The sequence below is a fragment of the Pan paniscus genome, chromosome 7 (assembly GCF_029289425.2).
Source record: "Pan paniscus chromosome 7, NHGRI_mPanPan1-v2.0_pri, whole genome shotgun sequence".
Taxonomy (NCBI): Eukaryota; Metazoa; Chordata; class Mammalia; order Primates; family Hominidae; genus Pan; species Pan paniscus.
The window spans coordinates 147307973-147321842 of record NC_073256.2 but is presented as its reverse complement, the minus strand read 5'-3'; the positions used below and the strand labels follow the sequence as shown (position 1 = coordinate 147321842).

General features: G+C 46.1%; 1 protein-coding gene and 1 long non-coding RNA gene across 13 annotated transcripts in view; one reads left to right on the top strand and one right to left on the bottom strand.

Moving 5' to 3' along the window:
* The window catches only part of CYRIB (CYFIP related Rac1 interactor B), a 175980-nt gene that overhangs the window by 64201 nt on the left and 97909 nt on the right, over window positions 1–13870 (top strand). Inside the window, exon 1 of one of the 12 annotated variants that reach the window (XM_034966581.3) lies at window positions 12290–12543. The exons of 10 other annotated variants lie outside the window; for them this stretch is intronic. The gene's annotated coding sequence lies outside the window, so the exon portion shown is untranslated. Of the gene's footprint in view, window positions 1–12289; window positions 12544–13870 lie in introns of those variants that run through there. One more of the 12 variants, XM_003820450.6, reaches the window with a different exon arrangement.
* LOC117981507 (uncharacterized) lies at window positions 9130–12319 on the bottom strand. Its single transcript, XR_004673074.2, has 2 exons — window positions 12233–12319; window positions 9130–9353 (listed from the first exon to the last, which is right to left on the bottom strand). It is a non-coding gene; the product is annotated as an uncharacterized LOC117981507 (long non-coding RNA).

Genomic DNA, 13870 nt, shown 5'->3' with positions numbered 1-13870 from the left:
CATTCTATTATATATAACTTTATTACATATTTATTATATACATACATATACATGTAATATACATAATTATAAATGTAATTTTTGGCCGGGTGTGGTGGCTCACGCCTGTAATCCCAGCACTTTGGGAGGCCGAGGTGGGCAGATCACCTGAGGTCGGGAGTTCGAGACCAGCCTGACCAACATGGAGAAACCCCATCTCTACTAAACCCCATCTCTACTAAAAATACAAAATTAGCTGGGCATGGTGGCACATGCCTGTAATTCCAGCTACCAGGGAGGCTGAGGCAGGAGAATCGCTTGAACCTGGGAGGTGGAGGTTGCGGTAAGCCGAGATAGCACCATTGCACTTCAGCCTGGGCAACAAGAGCGAAGCTCTGTCTCAAAAAAAAAAAACAAAAACAAAAGGTAATTTTTGCATTTTATGATATATGTAGTTTTGTACTTTGTTCTTTTAACTTAATATTCACATTTTTAAATTCAACAAATGCTAACTGAGCTCCTACTATATGCCAGACATTGTTCTAGGGGCTGGGGACACATTCGTGGACAGACCAGCCATAAATGCCTACTGTCATGGGCTTAGGTCTAGTTCATGGAGAAAGACAATAAACATAATACAAACGATGTTAGGAGGTGACAAATGTTATGGAAACAAACAGTAGGGTGAAAGAAGATTGGGAATATTAATTTATAAAATAGTTTCTTGTGTTTCTACCATTTTCTTTCTTTCTTTTTTTTGAGATGGAGTCTCGCTCTGTTACCCAGGCTGGAGTGCAGTGGCACAATCTTGGCTCACTGCAACCTCTGCCTCCCGTGTTCAAGCAATTCTCCTGCCTCAGCCTCCTAAGTAGCTGGGATTACAGGCACGTGCCACCATGGCCGGCTAATTTTTTGTATTTTTAGTAGAGACGGGGTTTCACCATGCTGTCCAGGCTGGTCTCGAACTCCTGACCTCATGATCTGCCCGCCTCGGCCTCCCAAAGTGTTAGGATTATAGGCATGAGCCACCGCAACTGGCCGTTTCTACCATTTTCTTATGTCCTCAGTTGTATGTTGTCCTTGAGGTTGATGGATTTTAATGTATTGAGAACCTTAGGACTATATAACTTTATTATTATTTTTTTGCTTTGTTTTTCTTTTGAGATGGAGTCTCGCTCTGTCACCCAGACTGGAGTGCAATGGCACAGTCTCGGCTCACTGCAACTTCTGTTTCCCAGGCTCAAGTGATTCTCCCGCCCCAGCCTCCTGAGTAACTGGGACTACAGTCCCCCGCCACCACACCTGGCTAATTTTTGTATTTTTAGTAGAGATGGGGTCTCGCCATGTTGGCCAGGCTGGTCTCAAGTTCCTGACTCGAGTGATCTGCCTGCCTTGGCCTCCCAAAGTGCTGGGATTATAGGCGTGAGCCACCCTGTCTGGCCAGGACTATGTAACTTTAAATCATGAGAAGACGTGGGAGTCATTGAGAGCAAACCCTTCATTTCTGAGGTGAGGAAACAGGTCCAGAGAAAAGAAATGACTTGCTCAAAATCATACTGCCCCCAAGTAGCAAAGCAGGGGCTTACATTGTAATTAAAGTGATTTTCATTAATTCTAAAGATGGTTCTTTCAGAATCCTACTATGCCCTTTCCCTATAGTGGGAAATTTAATTTGTGTCTGGCTTTTATTATAAATAATGCTGCAGTGGGCAGCTTTATACCAACAGCATCTTAATGAAAGCAAGTCTGTTAATAAAAACAATAATAATAAGTAATAGAAAATGTTAATATTTACTGAGCTTTTAAATTTTCTGTGCCCTGTGCTAAGCACTCTACATGAAATAACTTACATCTGACAATGAGTACCATTAGTTTCTTCATTTTTTTTTTTTCTTTGAGATGGTCTTGCTTTGTCACCCAGGCTGGAGTGCAGTGGCGTGATCTCTTCTCACTGCAACCTCCACCTCCTGGGTTCAAGTGATTCTCCTGTCTCAGCCTCCCAAGTAGCTGAGATTACAGGTGCACGTCACCACGTCTGGCTAATTTTTGTATTTTTAGTAGAGATGGGCTTTTGCCATGCTGGCCAGGCTGGTCTCGAACTCCTGACCTCAGGTGATCCGTCTGCCATGGCCTCCCAAAGTGCTGGGATTACAGGCGTGAGCCACAGTGCCCGGACACTTTCTTTATTTTATAGATGAGAAAATGAAGGGATTAAAACTTAAGGCTGACCAAGCCCAGGGTCTGACTGTCAGCTTCTATCATATACAACTTTGCGAGTTTGAATATTAAAACAGCAATTGTCAACAAAAATGCCCCAAACTCTCAAATTAAAAGAATAAAAAGCAAATGTCAAAAGCCAAGATAATCAGGTACATACATTTATTTAAGAATTTGCCGAACATTTAAGTTTTACCCAAACTTTTACTGATTATGTTTCCTATGTAATTGTTGCTTTTTATAGCCAAAGACAGTTGGAATTGGCAATTTCCTAAGTTCTACCTATTATTGTAGTCAGTGCTCACAATAACACAGTGAAGTAGGTGATAATTGTGGCTGTTTTATAGATGAGTAGTGTATTATTATTATTATTATTTTTTAAGATGGAGTTTCGCTCTTTTTGCCCAGGCTGGAGTGCAATGGCGCGATCAACCTCTGCCTCCTGGGTTCAAGTGATTCTCATGCCTCAGCCTCCCGAGTAGCTGGGATTACAGGCATGCGCCACCACGCCCTGCTAATTTTTGTATTTTTTTTTTTAGTAGAGACAGGGTTTCTCTATGTGTTGGTCAGGCTGGTCTCGAACTCCCGACCTCAGGTGATCTGCCCACCTCGGCCTCCCAAAGTGCTGGGATTACAGGCATGAGCCACCATGCCCAGCCTTAGTGTAGTATTTCAGGTGGAGCTTGGTCACTGAGGGATTTAGTTAATGTTTACAGAAAGGAAAATGGGGTGGGGAAGCAAGGCAGGTGGAATGATTTATGCAAAGCAGGGAGCTAAGACTTGGTCTAGAATCCTGGTTCACCTCCTCGTAGTTATGTAACCTATGGCAAAGTACTTGAACTGTTTGTCCCTCCATTTTCTCATCTGAAAACAGGGAAGTAATAAAATATCTTTCATAATGTTGTAAGGATTGCATTATAAATGGGTAGAAATCACTTTCTATAATACTGGCAGAAACTAAGCAATTGATCAGAGATATTGGTGGTAATAGTTCTTCTGTCATTATATTTCACATTAAATCCTTTTGTCTTCTAATGATGGTATTTCTGTAAAACAACAAATCTTTTTTTAATGGCATTGATAAATTAATACACTTTATCAATCTTTTAAAATGTCATTGAAAATTAATGACTATGGACACAATTAAGAATTCTCTTTTTCTTTTCTTTTGAGACAGGGTCCCACCCTGTCGCCCAGGCCAGAGTGCAATAGTGCAATCACGACCCACTGCATCCTTGACCTTGTGAGCCAAAGCAATCCTCCTGCCTCAGCCTCCCAAGTAACTGGGACCACAGGCTCACACCACTGTACTCGGCTAATTTTCCCTTGTTTTTAAATTTTTTCTACATACAGGGTCTCCTCATGTTGCCCAGGCTGGTCTCAAGCAATTCTGGGCTCAAGCAGTCCTCCCACCTTGGCCTCCCAAAGTGCTGGGATTACAGGCGTGAGCCACCACACCTGGCTGGAATTCTCTTTTTCTGTAGGCAAAGATTTAATTCTGATGGTATGCTATGTAAGGTGGGTGGAAAAGCAGAGATGAACTAACCTCTCCATAGGTTTTGGGGTCACAGTGGGGTGAAGCTCAGAAATGAACGGCCCACCCAGCCATTTTTCTCCCTTCCGTTCCTCTGGAGCCATCTATGATTTTATGGCATCTTGTCCCTTCCTTCAGGTGGCGCCCTCCTGTGCCTGTGCCTTTTCCTGATGGAAGGAATGGGATTGTCAGAGCTAAACATGCCAAGTGAGCAGTCCTTCGTGCTGCTGAACCACACCGGGGCTGAAAGAGCTGTTCGTGGAAGGGGTGGCACATTCTGAGCATGCCCTCTTGGATTTTTTTTTGCAGCCAGTGAGTCTGTAAATGGAGCCACGGGCTTGGTCTGCAAACTGCTTACAGCATCAGTCAGCATGGTGGGGAACAGCCTATCCCTTGGGAAAAACCTCTCCTCGAGGGTAGGGCTTGGGAAGAAGTGAAGGCGTGCAGAAAATCTTTTCCTCTTCTCCCTATTCAAATCTTGGCAAGAAAGCACACTCTTCATTTCTGTTTCCTGTATCAGCAGCACATTCCCAATTTGAACTTCAAGGCATCGTCCTTGCTTCGTCATACGTCAGCTTTTCCGGCTGCAAACAATTTTGCTTCTCTAGTTGACGAGGACTCTAATAACTCCAGGTGGTGAATGGGTGGTGGGGAATACAGTTCTGTAGAAATACAGCTCTAAAGCAATACAAACACAGAGGGAAAAAATGGGAAGCTTGGCAAGGGGGAAGTGCTGGAATAAAGCATTTTACCTTTATTGACATTGAAGAAACCTCCCTTCAGCTGAACTCCAGAATCATTCAACACTTCATGGTTGAGCTGCACAGCGGAGTGTTATATAGCCTTTAACAGCGATGTGGCTGACATTCCTTTATTAAGGAAGGTTGATAAACTGTGAGGTGGAAAGACAGCAGATTACAATTCAGTAAATGAACCATTTTAATAAAAATATGTGCTGCCTTTATATAGATATAGACAGGAAAAACATTTGGAAGGGTGTCCACATGGTGTGGGTGGTTGGATCATGGGTGTTTATTTTTTCTTTCATTTGCTCATATGTATTTTCAAATTTTTTTGCTGCAATCAATATGTATTACTCATATAATCAGGGTGAATAGTGCATCGGGGCACCTTATTTACTGCTCGGGTCCTCCCTTTTTTTATCCATTCATTCAATATTTAGGGAGGCTCTCCTAGGGGCCAGGCACCATGGCAGGAACTGCAGTGGGCATGGTGATAGCTCTGTCTCTGCCATCACAGCTGACATTGTAACAAGAGGTGGTTTTTGGTTGTTTATTTCTTTGGGTTTTTTTTAGTTAAAACATTTTTAAGCTAAAAATGTAAAATAATTAGAGGCTGGGCGCAGTGGCTGGCACCTGTAATCCCAACATTTTTGGAAACTGAGGCAGGAGGATCACTTGAAGTCAGGAGTTTGAGACCAGCTTGGCCAACATGGCAAAACCCCATCTCTACCAAAAATATGAAAAAATTAGCTGAGCATGATGGCGTGTGCCTGTAGTCCCAGCGACTCGGGAGGCTGAGGCAGGAGAATCACTTGAACCTGGGAGGTGGAGGTTGCAGTGAGCCGAGATTGCACCACTGCACTCTAGCCTGGGTGACACAGCAAGATTCTGTCTCAAAAAAAAAAAAAAAATTAAAAGAATTAGAGTTTGTGATAAGCGCTGTGAAGGAAAAACACCAGTGACATGCTAGGGAATGAGTGAAGGTAGGTGGAGTTCACCTTTGGAAGGGTGATGGGGGGTTCACCTTTGGAAGGGTGATGGGGGAACTGCTTTGAATCCGAAGGCTGACAAACAGCCAAGTGAAGAGACTGGAAAGAGTACTTGAGGTACAGAAGGGAACAGCCAATGTGATGCAGTGGCACCCTTTTTTCTTCCTGCAGGTCACCTGAAGGGTTGGGGAAATGAGACTTGGAGTTGCCCCACTTGTGAGAAATGTGTTAGATTTGCAAATGTGACGGAGGCTCATAGATAAACCTTATAACTCAGGGGAAATATGGCTCTAAGGACAGCTTTATGGCTCCTGTGAGATTGGTTAATGTTTTGCTAAATAACAGGAAGGTGTCAGTTTGATTGGTTGCCTTCTTACTTGGGTTCTTTTTGAATAGCGGCTCTGATGTCATCTTTCAATGCTGGATGAGATTCTAGCCCTTCCCAGGGGATTCTCAGGCCTCTGTCCCCTGTCCTCTTCCCCTTTCTTCATTAAATATCCATGGAGTCCTCGTCCCTAAGGCAACACTGGAGTCCCTGACTATGGTGGAAATGTTTGGAGCTGTCTGTTTTCTAAAGGATTCAGTGTTCATTCATCCTGTGAAAAGGAAGAGAGAAACAGTTGATAGAACTCCCTGAATGTTCAATTGAGGAGTGAGACTGGATACAGAGGCAGCAAAAACTATACTCTAGGTGCTGAAGCGTATTGAAAGATGTCTTTGAGTGAAGGCTGGCAGCAAAATATAGAGTCTTCTCTAAGGACAATTGGGCAATAACAAATCAGGATCTAAAAAATTTTCAGATCCTTTGACCCAGTAATTAATCCAGGGAGCTTACGCTGAGGTCAGAGTTTTTTTAAAGGGAAAAACAAAGAAAACAAAATGTCTCTAACAAAAGTTAACAGTCAATAATGACATAGTGCTTTGGAGCTTTGAAAGTATTTTCTTATACAGTCTTCATGAGAGCTTCCCAACATTTCCGAGAAGTAGATTGTCTTATCTCCATTTCACAGATAGGAAGCAAAGATCAAGTGAGTGGGTCTAGTTCACTCTGGCAGATTCAGGACCTGAGCTCCAGCTCATGGATGGCTGCCCAGTGGGTTTGGTCAGAAACTCAAGGTACAGCTGGGTGCAGTGGCTCCCAGCACCTTGGGAGGCCAAGGTGGGCGGATCACCTGAGGTCAGGAGTTTAACACCAGTCTGGCCAACATGGTGAAACCCTGTCTCTATTAAAAATGCAAAAATTAGCCGGGTGTGGTGGCTCATGCCTGTAATCCCAGCTACTCACTCAGGAGGCTGAGGCAGGAAAGTCGCTTGAACTCGGGAGGCGGAGGCTGCAGTGAGTGGAGATTGTGTCACAGCCCTCCAGCCTGGGGCGACAGAGCAAGACTCTGTCTCAAATAGATAAATAAATAAAAATACAAAAAAAAGAAACTCAAGGTACAGTGGTGGGAGTCAAAAAAGCATAAGGAGAAAACCAAGACTGAAAACTGTTATTGAGCTTAGTCTGTGCCTAGTTCAGTCCCTAGCATTTTACAAGTTTTCTCTGAGTTAACACAACAAACTTGTGGGGGAAACGGAGGCTTTCAGATGTTGAATAACTTGTGTAAGTTGTAGAGCAGGTTTCAGAGCCTAAGTTACATCCAGAGCATAGACGTGGTTTCAGCTCTGCTGTGTTGCCCTCTGCATTCACAGGAATGCTTTGTAGAAGGAGTGAATACATGAACACATGAATGAACAAATGGATTAGGGAGTTAGAACATGAAAACCAGCTTCTGTGGAAACTTGGACCTCAGGCTCCCCATGGATGACAGGTTCTTTTCCATAGTTCTGCATTTTTTACCTGCAATACAGCAATGCGGTTGCCCAGGCCCCTCCCAGGAGAGTTGCAGCTTCCCCGGAGGCCACACTTCTCCAACACCTTTTGCCTAAAGGCTCTTTTTCCCTAAAGGCTCAACTCATCCCTTGCAAAATACCCAAAGCCAAATGAGTCTAGAGGGTAAACCAGCCATGTAGGATGTGGACCTTTAGCAACTGAAGGAAACTGAGGTATTTCAGTATGATGAAATACTCTGTAGTCATTAAAATGATAGATGTGAGTGTGTAGAAATATGAAAAAGTATTGGGAAAGAGTTGCACATATCTGAAGAAACCAATGAAAGCAATGTGCATTTATTTATTTATTTATTTTTTTTTTTTTTTTTTGAGACAGAGTCTCACTGCGTTGCCCAGGCTGGAGTGCAATGGTGGGATATCGGCTCACTGCGACCTCTGCCTCCTGGGCTCAAGTGATTCTCCTGCCTTAGCCTTCAGAATAGCTGGGAATACAAGCGTGTGCCACCATGTCTGGCTAATTTTTGTATTTTTAGTAGAGACGGGGTTTCACCATGTTGGCCAGGCTGGTCTCGAACTCCTGGACTCAAGTGATCCACCTGCATCGGCCTCTCAAACTGCTGGGATTACAGACGTGAGCCACCGCACCTGGCAAAGCAAGTGCATTTACATGGATAAAGATTGGAAGATAAGAGGAATGAAAACTGTGTAAAAGTATTGATATCACGTGGTGTCACCATCCAGTTTGTCTGCTAAGCCAGGAGCCTCTGGGTCATCCCGACAACCCCAGTCTCCTCTTCCCCCAGATTGAACTTGCAGATTCTGCATCAGGTAGCATCTTAATTCCGGTGCCTGTTCTTCATCCTCGCTGCCAGTTTCCTTGAGCAGGCTCTCCTTATCCCTCTCCTGGACCCCACAGCAGCCTCTTAACTGCTTTGCTGGCCCTCTGTTCTCCCTACCACTGTAGTCCACATTGGACCCTGTGGTCAGAGTGATCCTGATATAAAACATACCTGATTATGTGTCTCCCTTGGTTAGAAGCGTCTCTTTACTTGTTGTTGCCTTCAGAAGGCAAGTTCAAATTTCTTAGTATGGTGTATGATGTCCTTTACAATCTCAGTGTGTCACAGCACCCCCACAATCCCTGCCAACCCTTGGCCCCCTGCGTTTTCTCCTTGGCCCTTTCCCCTTCCCTTCAAGACCAAGCTAAGAGGTCTCATTCTTTTTTTTTTTTTTTTTTTTTTTAAGATGGAGTCTCACTCTGTTGCCCAGGCTGGAGTGCAGTGGTGCAATCTTGGCTCATTGCAACCTCTGCCTCTTGGATTCAAGCAATTCTCCCACCTCAGCCTCCCAAGTAGCTGGGATTACAGAGGCGCGTGCCACCATGTTTGGTTAATTTCTTTCTTTTTTTTTTTTTTTCAGTAGAGATGGGGTTTCACCATGTTAGTTAGGCCATCTCAAACTCCTGACCCTAAGTGATCTGCCTGCCTCAGCCTCCCAAAATATTGGGATTATAGGTGTGAGCCACTGCACCTGGCCAAAGGTCCCATTCTTTCTGAAGCCTTCACAATTGTCCCAGGGAAAGCTGTTTCCTCTACCCTTCTGAATTACAACGAGTCATGCTTTGTTTTAAGTGCAAGATGACAGCCTGTCCTTTCACTAAACTCTCAGCCCCTCCGGAGCAGGGACTTGGTGTCTTACTCTCCTTCTTCCCAGACCCTCAGCCTGATGCCTAGGACACAGTGCGGGGGGTGGGGCGGGGGGGGGGGGGGCCGGCGGTGCAAAAATGTGTGTTGATTGAGTGAATCAATGATTGAGTGAAACCATTTATTCTCTATAGGGTTTTAAAACTGATTTAATAATAAATAAAATTTTCCAAGAAAACAGCACTGAAGGAAAGCCACAGGACCTTGTGAAATTTAAAAATGTAGACAGAGACAATGCAGTGTCCATAGAAGCTGTGAAGTTGACAGATTGGGTTTGAATCCTGGATCTGTCACATACGGAGTTTCGGTTGCCTCATTTATAAAATGGGCCTGATAATAGTACCATATAGGATGGCTGTGAAAAAGCAAAAGAAGAAAACAAGTCAAGAGTGTAGAGCTTAGTACAGTGCCTGGCACATTGTAAGGACTCACAAAATACAGCTAGCCACAATGCGTAAATCATCATTAAGAGACTAGTGCTCTTATGTAAGCCCTTTTTTTTTTGCATCTTTTTGTTCAATTTTTCAACATAAGTTTTTGAAAGCTTTGCCCTCAGCAAAAATATGATCACATTCATGCAGAATGATGAAGAAAGGATTCTAGAAGAATAAATTCAGCACTTCTTATAGGAGTCTTGTTTTCTGAGCCAGCTCCCTCTTTTAGGGAATTCCCACGTGGGGTAATGGAAGAACTTACTTGTGAGTTCTTGTACATGGCAGGAATGGACCCAGGGCAGCTAAGGAGAAAGGTGCATGTGAGAGGGGTATTCCGTGTTCCTCACGGGACTCATTGTATTTTGTTATTATTATTATTTTTTGAGACGTGTTTCGCTCGTCATCCAGGCTGGAGTGCAAAGGCAAGATCTCGGCTAACTGCAACCTTCACCTCCTGGGTTCAAGCGACTCTCCTGCCTCAGCCTCCTGAGTAGTTGGGATTACAGGCGCCTGACACCACGCCCAGCTAATTTTTGTATTTTTAGTAGAGATGGGGTTTTACCATGTTGGCCTGGCTGGTCTCGAACTCCTGACCTCGTGATCCACCTGCTTCAGCCTCCCAAAGTGCTGGGATTACAGGTGTGAGCCACTGCACCTGGTCCAGTATTTTATTATTATCACTTCTCAGTGGACTGCTTCTTTGCTGGACTGTAAGCTCCCTAGGCCAGCGTCATGTCTATATTGCTCTCCATAGAGAAAATTACGACCAGTGGATGAAAATTGTTGTGCATCAGATTTTTGCTTACTGTAAAAGAGGTTCCTCACAATCAAAGGCTGATGATTGCAGTAATGAGCTCCCTGTAGTTGGAGATATTGGAGCTGAACTAGATATTCATGTGTTGAAGATAATATGAAAGATTTCTGCTTCTGGTGGGAGATAGGGTTAGAGGTGTGTGGTTACTCAGAGCTCATATCTAAGGGACTGTGCACATGTATGAACTCCTCCTCCTGTTCACATTGAGGACAGTGGTCCATCTGGACCCAGGTTATCAGAGGTTGGATGTCAGTATGTCAGACAAGTGGACCAAGCTTCTTGGATTAGGAGGACTTTTCTATCAGCATCAACATTTGTAAAACATCATCTCCAGCTGGGGGCGGTGGCTCACGCCTGTAATCCTAGCACTTTGGGAGGCTCAGGCAGGTGGATTGCCTGAGCTCAGGAGTTCGGGAGCAGCCTGGGCAACATGGTGAAACCCCGTCTCTACTAAAATACAAAAAATTAGCCAGGCATGGTGGTGTGCACCTGTAATCCCAGCTACTTGGGAGGCTGAGACAGGAGAATCGCTTGAACCTGGGAGGTGGAAGTTGCAGTGAGCCGATATCGCGCCACTGCACTCCAGCCTGGGTGACAGCGAGACTCCGTCACCAAAAAAAAATAAATAAATAAATCTCCTTCAGTTTCATTGAAATTGACCAGAATTATAATAGCTACAATATAGAATCCCTGAATCCTCCTGAAGTATGATAATTAAGGTAAAAGTCTGAGGCCTAGGAATGTTGCCCTTAGTGTGTGCCTTGAAAAAGCCACTTCATCTCTCCATGACTCAACACGTTTCTAAGTAATATGCCCACCATGTTACATACCATTTGGTTTCTACATAACTCAAGAGGAAGACAAAAAGGCTAAGGTAAGGGCTGCCCTTCTGTGTTTTGTGGCAAGGAGTGATTTCTTGGCCCCATACAGTAAGGCGCAGATAGTTACCGGAACCTTAGCTCTTTGACTAGAGCTTCGTTCATAATCAGGATTTCATGGATAGGCTCCCTGGTTGCATGAAACTCCTGAAATTTTATGCAAATGTGTGTGCATGTCTGTATTTTCCCGGGGGGAAAAGTCCATACTGTTACAGTATTTTCAGTTGGGCCTGTGACTGCAAAATGTTCATAATCATTTACCTCCATCTTAGTGATCTGCTCAGCTGTCAAACTGAAAACAACCCTGGGAGAGATAACATTGTCATCTTTTCCCCTTTAATGTTAATAAAAAAATTCAGCTTTATAACAGGATTAGGAGAAGCTAGCTAGATGGGATGTTCTGTTTTTGTCTGTAAAGGGAAAGGGATCATTTATGTTCAAAGAGCTAAAGGGGAATTAGGGAAGTAATTAAGAGGCTGTGCCCTCTGTCACATCCAAGTTTCTGCCCACTAGATATTTTTGCCCAGAGTCGACCCCAGAACAGGGGTCTGATTTATCTGAGAGTGTTGTAAGTGGACTCTAATTTTTGTTCTCAGAATGATCATTTTTCACCTCCCAAGGGCGTCTCCGCGATACCATCGCAGGCGGTAACGGTACAGTCTCCTGGCGCTGGGCGCCTGCCAGGAACACGTGCCGCGCCGGGAATCGCGGGCGAGGCTCAGTACCTGACCCGAAGGGGAGAGGCGCGCCCGCAGCCTAGCGGTTCCAGGCGTGGGGGGAATATGGCAACTTCGCAGGGCTCAGCATCGAGTCCCGAGGTCCGGTTCCTGCCATTTCCAAGCCCGCTGACAAGAGGCAGGTCACCGCCACCTCTGAACCTCCGTTTCCCATCTGTACATCTGGAAGGCTGGAAGACTCAAACCCACTCAGAAGCTATCTCGGCGCGATATTTGCGAAGGTGCTGCCCCTTTAAGGAGGCCGGGGCGTAAGGGGGTGGCCACGCCTCCTTCCTCAGCACGCCGCGCTGCCGACCACCTGTCTCTGGCTTCGCCCCGCCCCTTCGGGAGGGGCGGGGATGAGGGGCGGAGAAGATAGGCTAAGGATTTACCTTGCAGGGCGGGCGTGCGGCGCATGCGCACGGCCGGACAGGTCCGCGGCGCCCTCACTTCCTGGCATTCCCTCCTCCCCCTCCTCGTCGTTACCCTGTACATCCGGGTCACTTGCCCTCCCCGCTCGGAGCTGCCTTCTGGCTTGTCGCGGCTCCGCCACAGGGGCAGGTGTTGAGGGGCTCCCGGTCCGGCTGCCGCCGCTCCCCCGTTCCGGACCCGGGGCTCCCCCTAGCGCCGCTGAGGAGCCGCCTCTGCGGCTCCAGGAGGGCGCAGGAGCGGGACTGAGAGCGCCTGGAGGCTCGAGCGGAGGGTGAGTGATTGGTTTTTGCCATTTTCCCCTCTTCCTTCACACTCCTAGCTTTCCTGCTCCGCGACCCCATTTTGGCGAAGAGGCGGGTGCGGCGGGGCCCGCGCTGGCGCGGGGCTTCCTCATTCCCAGGCGCGCTGGGCCCGCCCCCGGCCCCGCGGCGCCCCGGGCCCGCTTCCTCTCCGGCCCCGCGGCCCCGGCCTGCCCCCGGCGCTCATTCATTCGGGTCTTCCTTTCTTCCGCCCCCTTCCTTCCATTGGCACCTCCACGCGCGCTCTCGCCGCCCCCTCCCACCCCAGATCCTGCGCCCGCCAGTGACTCCTGGCTCGCCGGCTCGTCCCTTCCCGCGTCGGCGTTGTCCCCCACCCCCCAATCCTGGCTCCCACCACTCCTTCCTCTTCGCGGCCGCTTTTCCTCCTCATCCCCTGTTCCCGTCCCCAGCTCCACACCCCCTTCTCTCCCGGGCTTCGCCTCGCCTCGCCTCGACACCCAGCCCTCCTGGTCCCTGGTGTTGAAGTTGGTGTCTTTATCGCTCCCCATCACTTCGCCTTCCACCGGCGCGGCCAGATCTTCCAACTTAGATACTGCGTTGTCCTTTTAATTAATGATCAGCGTTTAAAGTCCAGATTCTCAGTCTTAGGGTGTGGTCTTAGTGTGTTTCCAAACACACAATTTCTACTATAATTACCCAAATCTATAACTGTCAAACTCTAGTGGAAGTGGCAATTGCTGTGTGTGTGTGTGTGTGTGTGTGTGTGTGTGTGTGTGTGTGTGTATGTGTTTTAACCTCATGGCTATTCTGGGTCATACTGAGTACCTTTTTTATTTTTTTCATGGGAGACTTCTATGATGGATTAATTTCCTCTGAGTGTAAAATTTGGCAGAGAATTAGTATTCTTTCTACTCCTCTGGATTCCTCCTCACTTGGTCCCTTGACTGATTTGCAACATTACCTGTTAATACACTGCTGTAGAAATGTTTGTTGGTGAGACTTTCTTGTCTCATCTGTCAGCAACATTGTTTGAGTACCCCTATGTGCGGAATACTGATGAAATGCCTGAATCCTTGGAGTACCACAAAGTGCCATTCTGGATAAGACAAAGGTTTTTGGAATTTGCTTACACGTTTTTTGCTACTTCTGTGTAAGTGTATTGAGTTTGCCACCTTTTTACCACTTAATCTCTGTGTGAAAAATGTATGTCAATGAATTTTGTGTGTTTTAAGTCTTACGGTGTGGGAGATCGGCATTCCAAAGGAGTGTTTTATATAGCTAAAAGAATTTCAGTCACTCGGGTGTTTGGTAACTTACTATCGCAAATCATTTTAGACT